The sequence below is a fragment of the Sceloporus undulatus genome, chromosome 1 (assembly GCF_019175285.1).
Source record: "Sceloporus undulatus isolate JIND9_A2432 ecotype Alabama chromosome 1, SceUnd_v1.1, whole genome shotgun sequence".
NCBI classification, from domain to species: domain Eukaryota; kingdom Metazoa; phylum Chordata; class Lepidosauria; order Squamata; family Phrynosomatidae; genus Sceloporus; species Sceloporus undulatus.
Window position 1 is genome coordinate 292,162,979 of NC_056522.1, and position 10,456 is coordinate 292,173,434.

Genomic DNA, 10,456 nt, shown 5'->3' on the forward strand with positions numbered 1-10,456 from the left:
TCTCAATCCTATGCTAAAACCTCTCCTCCAGCACCTGGGAATCAGTGCTAGGTGGTCAGGAAAAGTCCAGAGGTAGAGAAGGAGATATGGAAATGGTATTTTCCCCCTTTCCATCCTTCATTACAGACCTCTATGTTTTACCCTCAAGTTATCCACGGGTCATATCAAAATCCATGATTTTGACCCTGAAACCTCCTGAAACCTTCCCTCGACTTAAACATGAGGTTGACTTGTACACGAATATATACGGTAGACTTAGAGGAAGGAGGAATGAAAACTGGAATAAGGAACATCAACAATTTAAGACATGTATGTTACACTATAATACAAGAAGAAAATAGCAAAGACTATAACTAATACTGAAAAAAGTCAAGGAAGAAAGTGCAAAGGTAGGTTTACAGCTGAACATTAAGAAAACAAGAACAATAACCACAATTAATTTGCTTAACTTTAAAGTATACAATAAACACATTGAACTTGTTAAAGATTTTCCATAGTTTGGCTCAGTTGATAATCAGAATGGAAATGTCAGTTAAGAAATTAGAAGAAGATTAGGACTTGGAAGGGCAGCTATAATAATAATAATCAAATAAAAGCTTTATGAAAAGCTATGAAGGAATTAGATAGGATCCTGAAGTGTAAAGATATATCATTGAATACTAAGGGCCCATTCACACTACAGAAATAACCCAGTGTGAAATTGGGTTATTTTCACAAGTGGGGTTTGGGGGCGGGGATGAAAAAACGCCTAACCTGGTTCTTTTTCCACCAAATACCTAACCATGTCCTCCCCCCCCCCCTTTTTTTTTTTTTTTTTTTTTTTTTTAGGGGTTGGAGCAATCTTAATCTTTGATAATGTGAAGGCAGTACCAAATTTATCCAAATCAAATTAAAATGCCTTGCAGAGATTCGATTGTGGTAAACATAGTGGGAACATCAATTCATTATCACATCACCGCAGAGATCTGTGAATGCCCCCAAAAGCTAGGACTGTCCATGACATCATGTTTTCCATTTCTATTTATGGTTGTAAAAGTCCATGCACCTCTAAAGAGACCAATAAATGGGTCCTAGAACAAATCAGGTCTGAACTCTCCCTTAATGCCAAGATTACTAAACTGAGACTGTCATATTTTGGACATATTGTGAGAAGACATTACTCACTAGAAAAGACAATAATGCTAAGTAAGGTAGTAGGAAAAGAAGAATACAACATACACATGGATAGATTCAATTGGTGAAACCATGGCCCTAAGTCTGCAAGACCTGAGGAGGGTGTTGATGACAGGGTGACTTGAACATCTCTCATTCACAGGGTTGCAATAATCTGAGGTTATCTTGACAGCAGTTAACAACAGGAGAGAGAGAGAGAGAGAGAGAGAGTAATGCCTGCACTGTGAAATAGAAAATTCTGACAGGCTTGCTCATGCAATAAATAACTAATAATTTTTGCACAAATGCATGATTCAAAATGAGTTTGGATCACTGAATCTGCCACACTTCTATTTAATTTAAATAGCCACTAACATTGTCAAAACAGCAAAAAATAAATAAGTAAAATCCCACCCATTTAATATTTAAACAAAATATTGTAGCCTGTAGCAGTCTTTGAGGAAATGGTGAGCATAACCCTGAAGCATATTTTTAAACACACACACACCAGTTCTTTGAAGGGATTTGAAATGCATGCATCAATAAACTGACCTGCATACAGAATGTAGCTTTTCTTTCTTTCTTTTTTAACCAACAGGTAAGAAGAAATCAGGCTTTCAATAAAAGGGGAAGAAGCTTTGCTAAAGGGAGTTCTACATGTGCACCTAAGAATGATTTTATGATTGCCATTTATTTCACTTTTGCTGTCAGCTCAGTGAGAAGCCCTGTCAGTCTTAAGAAGCTACAAGCTGCTCCTAGCATACCTCATCAAAGAAAGTAGTGAGAAGAGTACTGTCAATGAAGCTCCATTTAGAAACTTAAATGTATTATAATTGCCTTTCCTTGTCAAGGCACAAAAAGAAATCACTTGTTAGGTTCTTTCTCTTTCTTCTTCAGATAAACTGTATAGAAGATATCATTTTGTGGAAAGAAAAAAATGAAATAAGCAGAGCTGCATGGCACAGAGAAAAACATTCCTAGTTTTAATAAAGTTGAAGTTCCACATATTGTTTATTTTTCTTTGTAGCCTCATATACCTAAAAAGATGCTACTTTGAATATCAACCTGCTACCATCAGAGAGTCACACCCTGTTTGTATGCTATAGCTGCAACAGATCACAATTCAAGCTTCTAGAACAAGGGTGGGCCAAGTGATCATGGAAGTGTTACCATAGAACCATGGAGTTAGAAGATATCACAAGCGCCATGAGGGCATTGCATGTCGGCCTAAGTCCTTCTCCAATGACCCACAGATGTTAAAGAACAAGACCACATAATCTAGGGCAAAAATGTAGTGTTAAATCACCAAAAGCACTTTATCCATTATTGTTCTTGTTAATTGCCCTCGAGTCAACCTTGACTCATGGCGACCCTGTGGATAAGACATCCCCAAGCGCCACTGCTCTGCTTATTTCTTGTAGATTCAGGCCTGTTACCTCCTTAATTGAGTCTAGCCATCTGGCCTGCAATCTTCCTCTCTTTCTACTACTCTCGGCTTTTCCCAGCATTATTGTCTTTTCTAATGAGTCATGCCTTCTCATCATGTGGCCAAAGCATGACAGCCTCAATTTGATCATCTTGACTTCTAGGGGTATTTCAGGCATGAACTGTTCAAGAACTCATTTTGTTTGTCTTTTTGGCTGTCCACAGTATCCTCAATACACTTCTCCAGCACCACATCTCAAATGAGTTGATTTTTTTTTATTTGCTTTCTTCACTGTCCATCTCTCACATCCGTACATAGGGATGGGGAATATAATGGCTTGGATGATTCTAACTTTAGTTCTAACTGTACTTCCAAAGACATTATCTCATAGTCAATGGCACTGACTGTCAATGGAATGGATAATATGATAATAAATATGATGCTCAGTAGTATTATATATTATAAAATTAATCTCCTTTGAAATTGATTGTATATTAAGCTATCTATGAATACAAACAGCAATCTTGCACAACTGAAATTTTGCACAAAAAGAACACATGAGGTTTTTTGAGGGGATAGGTTGCTGTTATCAGTGCAAGATTTTTATTATGAAAGATGGAGGGGTTATACATAGAAAACAAAAATCTTGCACACATGGCTGCCTGCAAAAACAGTGTTTTTTGTCTAAAACTTCACAATTCCTATGAAAAAAAATCCCCACATGTATTTTTGCAGTGAATAATTTTACAAAATAATTGTGGGTAGGTGCATAAAAACTGGGCAAAAATGTGTGTTTTCTCCACAGCATAAAGAAAGCTGTGAAGATTACTCATCCTCAGTTGTGATAACTAAAAAGTCAAACATTAACATTCTTATCACATACAAAAATGTATAAAATACTTGTATGTGTGTGTTGAGGAAAAAAAGCCATTTTTTCTCTCTAATGTATTTTTCCTATGCAAAGAAGTCTGCTAAGCTCCAGTCCTTGGGCATGCAGCCCTTGAGTATTTGCCCGATCTGAAAACTGGCTTCAGGCCTTGCAGATGTTGCATACTTCTAATGAAGGAATAGAGACCTTTACCATTATTATAATGGATCTAAAATAATACTACCACATAATAATACTGACTACAATAATACTGACTACCACAAATTATGCAGTTGAGTTTCCCACATTTGGGGAAATTGCAGGGGTCAGCACACCCGGAGCTCAATGGATGAGCTTCACCCTGGGAAAAAGTTATTTCCCCATCCTTCCCTGACCCATGATGTAATAGTGCAGCATCAAAAACTGTACAGTAGAGAAGTAATTGCCCTGTAGAAGAAACAGAAGCAGAATCTCTGTAAGCAACAAAGCAAAAATCTGTATTATTATTATTATTATTATTATTATTATTATTATTATTATTATTATTATTATTATTATTATTATTATTATCCTTTATTTATAAAGCGCTGTAAATTTACACAGCGCTATACATACAGTCTTTTTAATTAGAAGGTTCCCTGCCCTCAGGCTTACAATCTAAAAAGACATGACACAAAAGGAGAAGGGAAAGGTGGTGGGGTCCAGCAGTTCCTCTTTACCTCCAAGGCCTGGACCAAGGCAGATGGACTGGAGGGAGGGCTTGGCTTCATAATGGATGGTTAATCTTCTTCCAGGGAGGCCTGTTGGAGCTAGCCTGCCTCTCTAGTAGGATAATACATATAAAGTACATCTGTAGTGCATCTGCTCTCTTTTGGGGGTGACAAAATGAGGCTTAAGTGGCTTTTTGATCCCTTCTGACTCTGACTCAGGATAGGGTCTAATTTGAGAGGATCACCAATGAAGTGGCCCCTATCCTGCATCTGTCATACTTGCGGTTGTACCAAGGTTAACACTGGGAGATTGGAACCACCAGACGTGGGCAGCTACTGAGTGTTTAGGAGTAGACACCCACCTCTGCATTTTTTTTCAAACGTGAAAGTGGTCTAAATTAAGTCAGCAACAGAGACAAACAACTATACTAATAAGTATTCTATTTGGAGAGATGATTCCCCATTTTTCTCTCAGTGTGGTTTTCTGCAAGGAGAGTGTGAGGAAGAGAAATGCAGTCCATGGGGCTTAGCATCTGCAGCATCGTAAGGACTTTAACTCTACCTTCTAAAATAGCTGCAATAAGTATACAGTCAGCCCTCTATTTTCACACATATTCAAGCCCCATAGGCTTGAATGGGGGTGCTGCCCGTGAGCAACTTGGGGGTACACCTAGGATTGCCATATCCCGAGTTTGGGTGGGGCATCCCATCCCGGTTGGGCATTTTTGACCCTCCAGTCCCAGATTTCTGCCTTGCTCCAGGCCACATTTTGTAAATCTCCAGTCTACTGGAGAAAATATGCTGGAACAAGGCAGAAAACCTCTTGCAGGCCCAGCTCCTCCTCCTCCCTCCAGGATGGTCCTCCCTGCCCCAGGACTGGAAGAGGCAGTGCCACCTAGCCAGCCATGCTGGGACTGAGGCCGAGGCTGAGGCCGAGGCAGAGTGCAACGCCACCTCTTCCAGCCCCAACCATTGCAGCTGGCTAGATCTCCGTGAGACGGGAGGAAGTGGCACTCCACTCAGAGCCTCGGCCTTCTGTCCCGGCCAGAGAGGCCTAGCCAGCCACACTGGGACTGAGGCCAAGGCCGTGAGTGCAGCGCTGCTGCCTCCAGCCTCAACTAGCGCACCCAGCTAGGTCTCCCCGAGACTGGAGGAGGCAGTGCCATGCTCGGGGCCTTGGCCGAGGCCCCAAGAGATGCAGCGTGGGTGCAGTGGAGGACTAGGCCTCTCCCTGATTGGAGGCAATGTGCCTCAGCGAGGAGGCCTCCCTGGGCCTGAGCTACAGCCGGCCAGGAGGCAGGAGGCCTCCCTCGGCCTGAAGTGCAGCCATGCAAGGCGAAGGCCCTAAGGATCTAGTAGTGCTGTGGGTGAGGCACAATATATAATGTGTGTGTGTGTGTGTGTGTGTGTGTGTATTAATTTTACTAATATTTTTGGGTTGTAATTTTGTCATGTCCTCCATTTTTCTTGAATGTCCTACATTTTGGCCTAGACTTTGTCCTACATTTTCCCGGTTTTGTGCAAAAAAATTATGGCAACCCTAGGCATGCTCCATGTTAATCTCCTCCGTTTGTTCCTCGAGAACAAGCAAGTGTTGCATATATGAAGTCTTCACAGCAGGCAACTGTATTTCTGTACATATCCGCCCACTTCACCCACTCACATATTCACATACAGTCATCCCATTCCCCCATTTGTGGACTTGGCATCCATGGTCTTGATTACTGTTGGACGGTAAGCGGGGAGGGAACAAAATGGTGCATGCCCGTGGCCACAGAAATCAATGAGACCCCAATATCAACAATTTTTCCAATTTGCAGGGGGGGGGGCCACGGGTCTGGAATTGATCCCCTGCGAATCGAAAGGGGGGATTATATACTGTTTATGAATACATACGGATATTCATAATCCATTAACCTATCTATCTATTTACCTATCTGAATACTATATACAAAGAAGAGTAACAATGAACAGTGTGGCAAAAGAGACCAAGGCAAATGTAAATTGTAATGTATTGTGAATTTTGAGCCCCAAAATTATATAGTGGTTTTAGTGCTGGACTAGGACACCAAAAGACCAGGGTTCAAATCCCTGCTCAGCCATGGAAACCTACTACATGACCTTGGGCAAGCCAAATCCTCCCAGCCTCAAGGAAAAGCAATGACAAATCTCTTCTGAATAATCTTACCAAGAAAACTGATGTAGGGTGGGAATACATCCAAGTTGACTCAAAGGCAAATAACAACAAAACAGTAAAAGCTACAAATAAAAGAACACTAAAGGCTACCTAATGAAGTTTCACTCATAAAGAGTATGCCCTGTTGATACTGTACTTCACTTCTAGTTTGTAAGTACTCTTAATGGTGGTACAAGCAAATAAGTTGATACAATCTTTGCTTTGAGGAATATGGTACAGTCTACAAGAAACTCAGTACAAAATGGGGTGGACTTAAGTCATCAAAGAACAAAACAAAGGCAATTTAAATCATTGAGAGAAAAAAAAATCAACTTTGACATTTTAAAGTTAATAAATTACCCGAACATCTCATTGTTACCATAAATGCATCATGGTCTAGTGGTTTAAGCACTGGATCCTGACTTTGGAGACCAGTGTTCAAATCCCTATTCCTCCATGAATGCCCACTGGGTGACCTTGAGCAAGTTACAATCTCTCAACCCTCTGAGCAAGGCCCACTGAGCAAGTATTGCCAAGAAAACTCTATCATAAGTCAGAAATGAATTGACGGACATACAACCATAACATTTCCTGAACAAGCAGAAATAATAAACTGGGTTTTTCTAAGATACCACATAGGAAGAGAATGAAGTATACAAAATATACAAAATGGGGTACCTTGAAACAGAAGCCACATTTATACCATATTAAAGATTTCTGTTTGGTCCTTTGTTCAGACATATGCAAAGATACTATTAATTCATTTATTATTTTATTTATACTCTGCATTTATGCTAACAATGAAATTCAAAAGTGCTGAAGAGGATCATTTCCTTGAATATTAAACTATAATACCATGGCTACTTATTCCAATTAAGTTCTTTTGAAGATGGTGGGATTTAACTTCTTAATAAAAAATGCACATGTTTCAATTGAAGGTATTTAACAGCAAAACAGTTTTTTTTTAATAAAATGAAAAATAAAAGTTGATTCCAAAGGTGGGGACTGTGTGGCCCTCAATATATTGTTGTACCTCCAGTACCTCTCATAAGTGGCTATGCTACTCATGTTGCTCAATAACATCTTAAAGGTCACACATTTTCCATACTTGGTTAGTAGTTAGCGAAAACAAATACGAACTACACTTTGAAGAATGAGCAATTACAGATCTCAGATATTTGTTGGAAATAAAAGGAGACTATAGGATCTCCAATATAGATGGTGATAGTGATAAATGATTGTACCTAACAGGTTCTTGCACAATTGCAAACCTGCTATTCCCCTGATCGATAGGAAGCCCATAATATTGATTAGATCTAAGCATCTTTCTATAAAAAGGAGGTGTGTCTTTCCCAGACAGAATTACTGTATTACAATTCCTGCTAGAATACCATGTGGGAAAAGTAAAGCAAAACTGAAATATGTACTGTGATGTGTGGAAGAACCATTTGTAACTTGTATCACAAGCAGAAACGAGAGAGTCAGAATCTTATACAGTAGTTGGAAGGGGCTGCAAGAGCCATATAGATTAATCCCTTGCTATGCAGGAATACAGAACTGCAGCACTCCTGAAAGATCAACCTATTTCACTGTCAAATAATTTTACATTAAAGAGGTTTGTCCTAATGTTTAGAAATACTCCTTTCTTGTAATTTAAATCCATTAGTTCATGTTATGAGTCTCCAGAACAGCAGAAACCAAGCTTGCTCTATCTTCTACATGACATTCCTTCAAGTATTTAAAAATGGCCTCTTAGGACCTTATCACACTGACAAAAACTTGACTTCTCCCAAACAGGATACAGTCAGATGTGGGTTGCTACTGGGAATTATCACATGTAATTTGCCATCAATTCCACCGGGCGATTGCAACTCAGCTGCATCCCAGGTCCCAGGTGTGCTTCAGAGGCTGTTTTTTCCAAATCAGAAAGCTCCCAACTCTCCACACCCTGATACTCCATTTCTTTTAACACACTTCTGCCTTATACAGGTGTATAGAGATACTGGTGACTCCTACATTTTGCATAATATATTGTGTTTTCATTCTTAAGACACTCAAAGAGATGCAATTTTTAACACGCTTATTTCTATGGGCTGCAGACTGTACCATTTGTCAGTGGCGTTCCTGCACTGGGTGTCCCCCAGGGGCAGGGATAGCGGGGGGCGGAACTTCTGGGGCGAGACTCCCAGGGGCTTCAGGTGGACAGGGTTTCTGGGAGGCACATGCCACTCCATCCCACCACATGTGCACTGGTCTGGAAAAGGAGGGAATGGTGCACAGGAGACAGAGCGCACACTGGTGTGTGGCGCACATGGCAGCCATGGAACAGCACACATAGGGGGCAGCCTGAGGAGAAGGAGTGCATGCTGCTCTGTCTCCTAGAAAAGGATGGGACGGTGCATACAAGATGGAGGGTGCAGGGGGTGAAGTGCGCGCAGGGATATGAAGCAGTGTGCAGGGGCGAATGTAGCGGTGTATGCAGGAGACAGAGCATGGGGGATGGGGGGGAGGCTGACTGAGGAGTCACACACACACTCCTGGGGTGTCACCCAGTTTAGCCTGCACTGTCGCATCCCACTCCATCCCCCAGTGATGCTACTGCCCTTTGTACTCTTTGCTTACAGATTATACTCTTTAGCTTCTTTACCAGCAGATAAGACCCACTGAACACTGTGGGCCTTCCTTGTGAATAACCATGCATAAGAGTGTACTCCCAAAAGACCAGCCAGCATGGCCATTAGTAAAATACTGACAGGGGTGTAGTAGAAAACAGTCATGACCCTGCACTGATAGACTCATGCATCTGCTTCACATTATGTACTTTGGTAGCAGAGAAGAGGATATGGCTGTGCCTATAATTTATGTACCCTACAACATTTCATAGATGAAAAGTGAAACATGTCTAAACAAACACTAGAAGGTGGTCACGATGGCAAAAATTATTAATGAGGAAAAAGGCACAAACTAGGAGAGAAGTTTGCTTTTTTTGAGCCTACCAGGAAGGACAAAATTCTACTATTCCTGTCCTCTTCTCCTGCTACCTTAATTGAATGCAAACTACTTAGGCTCTTTGAACTCAGTTTGCAACAATGGAAGTAAGGTGAGGACGAAGTCGGAAAATGGAGAGGAGCAGGAAACTGGGTTATTTTGAAAGCAGCTGAAAAGTTGGATAACAAAGGATTGATCAGGCTATTTCTGACAAATCAGGACAGTTGGAGGGTATGCATTTACTCTACCATGCATCCTGCAAACTAAGCCTTCTGACCTTAGCAACTGCATGGGGTGATATTCCATGTCCAGTGTGTTGCAGGGGCAATTTAGTTGGGCAAGGAATGGAGGTGATTGTACCCAAGCAGCAATGAGACTCCTACCTTCTTTTGATTCTTGCAGTTCTGGATAGGGATGGGCTAACACATCATTATGTCTCCCCACCACCGCCGCCGCCTTGTTATTTGACCACTTCTAAAAGTGTTTCAAATATTTCATACACTTGACAAAGCAGCACATTTTGAAGCTAACGTCACTGAGGGTTTGTTCATTAGAAACACACCTATCTGGTTTAACTTGTATCATTCCTTGCCCTGTTATGTCTCAGTTGTCAACCATGCATGAGGCAAGGGGAGCAGAAGTCACCAAACTGATAAAGCACAAAGGGAAGCAAAACCTTTATCTCTAACCTTCATTTCTTCTTTGATGTTCTTATAGTTATTTAAGGCAAGAGAAGAAACAAGGTTTTGAGGTTTTGTACAGGGACCAAAACAAAAAAGAAAACAACTTAGGTCTTGAGGCCTTCAAGGTTTGCTGAAAAGGAATTTCTCATTCCTGAACAGTTTCAGTAAGACTAAACAGAAACTCTCCATCACAGCCATGCTTTCTACCACTACAGTGGTGTTGAAACTTAACTCAGATCAGTTGAAAACATTGCCAAATGTTGCTACAGTTCTCTTTTGTCACCTTTCCAAAAGCCTAATCAAGAAAAGAGGGAAATAAAATATTATGATATTATAATATTATATTATTATAATATTACTGTTGTTAACCGCCCAGATTGGTTTGCCAGAGGGCGGTATACAAATTATTATTATTATTATTATTATTATTATTATTATTATTATTATTATTAT

The 10,456-nt window shown here is 40.6% G+C and overlaps 1 protein-coding gene and 1 non-coding gene across 2 annotated transcripts in view; both read right to left on the reverse strand.

Moving 5' to 3' along the window:
- Positions 1-10,456, reverse strand: part of NELL1 (neural EGFL like 1) — a 657,613-nt gene that overhangs the window by 532,456 nt on the left and 114,701 nt on the right.
- Positions 3,694-3,852, reverse strand: LOC121920063. The gene has a single exon (XR_006101633.1). It is a non-coding gene; the product is annotated as a U1 spliceosomal RNA (small nuclear RNA).